Below are 2,780 nucleotides of genomic sequence, written 5' to 3'. Positions count from 1 at the left end.
AAAGGACAACACTTGTTACTCTACTCCGTTTCTCAGCAGGCCTCTGAGGACCTGGATCGCTCGCCCCAGCGACACTAAGAACGCTGCAAGCGTTGCCGTAAACAAAAAGACAACAAAACTCGAAAAAGCGCGGCAAACGCTACACAGCAAGTGTGAATTCAATGGCACCTCGCAAGGGCCATGGCAGTGATCGCTTCCCCACATGCACATCCGCTGACACCACGTGTATGAGCGCGACAAAGCGGATCCCTTGCCACCATCCCTCGAGAGCCACGAGGACAGTGTCGCTCTCCTGAGCTTCATTAGGCCCACGAAGGCGTGGATCGGCTCGGCCTTTCCACGGAACCGTGTTCGGCATTCGCTACGCCGTCAGTTCGGTCAGAGGAAGGACCAACTCTGCACCCATGGCGCGCCATCGCCGCCACCACTCCGAAATTGTCACCCCACGGCGATTCGTGCTCGTGCACCGGTACCTCCTCGCGCCGCCCGCTTGGTGGCACCCGCTGTGTCACACCCTCAACACAAGGCCCGTCGTGGTGACCCCGAAGTCCAACCTGAACAGCGGCAGTAGCCCCCTCTCGACATCAGCCTCTACCAGCTTCCCCAGCGTCGGGCCCGACCCCTGGTTCTCCGGGAGCTCCTCCCCTCCAGCTGCCCGGACGCAGGAAGACCCTGGTTCGCAAGCGGCCCGATCGCCCTCAGACCCCACGGCAGTCTCCGGTCCCAATACGGCACGATCGGCCTCGAACCCTGCGACAGCGTCCGGTTCCTGGAGAGCGCGATCGGCTTCGGACACCACGGCAGTCAGCGGTGCCATGTACGGCACGATCGGCATCGAACCCTATGACCGTGTCCGGTTCCTGGAGAGCGCAGTCGGCGTCGGACCCCCCGGCAGTCTCCGGTCCCAGCACGGGACGGTCGGCCTCGGACCCCACGACTGCCTGCGGTCCCGGTACGGCTCGATCGGCCTCAAACCCTACTTCTTGGAGAGCACGATCGGCGCTGGACCCCACGGCAGCCTTCGGCTCCTGAACGTCACGATCGGCCCCGGACCCCACGACTGCCTCCGGGTCGCCTCGCGCGTCCGGTTCTGTCTCCCTCACAACCCGAGCCTCGGGCGCCGTGTCTAGAGCACTGCACGGGCCGGAATTTCTAGGCCCGGCCCGACCCGGCCCGGCCCGGTGGAGACACGGCTCGGGCCCGGCCCGAACCCGACAGAATTGTAAATTTCTAGGCCCGGCCCGACCCGGCCCGAAAGAGACGGCCCGGGCCCGGCCCGAGCCCGACAGAATTGTTAATTTCAAGGCCCCGCCCGACACGGCCCGATGGCTGTAGCCCGAAACAACCCATTTCCGTTTGAACCCGTCCCGTTTCGACCCGTTCCCGAAACGTGCTCCCCCTTTGAACCCGTCCTGTTTCGATCCATTCTTTAAACAACCTTCCCATATGAACCCGTCCCGTTTCGACCAGTTCTCTAAACGCCCTTCTCGTTTGAATTTGTCCTGTTTCGACCCATTCCCTAAACGCCCTTCTTATTTGAACCAGTTTCCGAAGCACCCTTTGCGTTTGAACGCGTCCCGTTTCAACCTACTTTTATAAGGCCCTGCACGTCGCAACCTCTTCGCAAAGTCTCCATCGATCTAAGCCTGATATATGCGCACCTTTTCTGTTTAAGACTATGTTCTGAAGTAGCTTTACATGTCAACGCGTTCTTAAAATATACAACCCTTTCAGGCAAGCTTAATAATATATTCCTACTTAACCCCTTAAAACGTTTTTTTCAAGATGGTTCCCAAAACGTACAAGCGCGGAACGGACTATGTACACTGCGCGACACTGATACCGCAAACACGACGTTGGCTCTTTTTTCGAATTTTATTTCGAAATGGTTTTAGTAGGCACCAAAGTATACCGCTTAGGTCTGTGGCCCAGATGAGCACTTCTAAAGACACTAATATTTTTGGAAACAGCGTTTTGATTCTATGAGATAAGCATAAAAACACGACGATCGCTTGTTCGCGCTAATATAGTGTCGCGCTCTGTGCAATAAGGGAGTCTTAGAATAACGTACTCAAGCCATTTGGGCAAGCTAAAATTAGCATCGCCATAGGTTTTACATCGCAACGCTATTTTTACGGTACCCAAAGCGCTTGCGTACGTTTTTCTAAATCTTCCTAATAGTGAACTAGATATTTTTGAGAGCGATGAATCAGACAGGTTGACAAGCATATGACTGGGACTTTGTTTTGTTTACAATTTATAACACAACCCTCACTCGCACGGAAAAGGCTTGAAGGCTTTCTAGCTTCGAGACGTCTTTTAGTTATAATTTTTAACGACGCTGTAGTGAATTTGCACTTCGCTTTTTTTTTGTATTCAATGAACCTAAAAAATGAACGAGCACACGTCTTGCTATCAACAACAATTTATGATTTACGGCACAAAATTGCCCAGGCACGGCCCGGGCCGGCCCGGGCCGGCGCGGCCCGAGAACTTTTTTGTTCAAGCCCGAGCCCGGCCCGGGCCCGAGAAAATACGTGCTACCCGGCCCGAGCCCGGCCCGCGGGCCGGGCCGGGCTCGGGCTTTCGGGCTGGCCCGGGCCCATGCAGTGCTCTAGCCGTGTCTTCCGTTGTCCGATGCTGCGGCTCTTCACGGCGCTGCCCTAGGAGCCGCGCTCTCGCTCTCCGCTCCTCCGCCCGGAGTTCTGCCTGTGGGCACCGGGAACGAGCCACCCTCCAGCCAGCGCAGCACCCCCACGATAGACGAAGAACATTACTGT

Source organism: Ixodes scapularis, unplaced genomic scaffold (genome assembly GCF_016920785.2).
Source record: "Ixodes scapularis isolate PalLabHiFi unplaced genomic scaffold, ASM1692078v2 PGA_scaffold6__148_contigs__length_123643588, whole genome shotgun sequence".
Taxonomy (NCBI): domain Eukaryota; kingdom Metazoa; phylum Arthropoda; class Arachnida; order Ixodida; family Ixodidae; genus Ixodes; species Ixodes scapularis.
Note: the sequence above shows the minus strand (reverse complement) of the source record.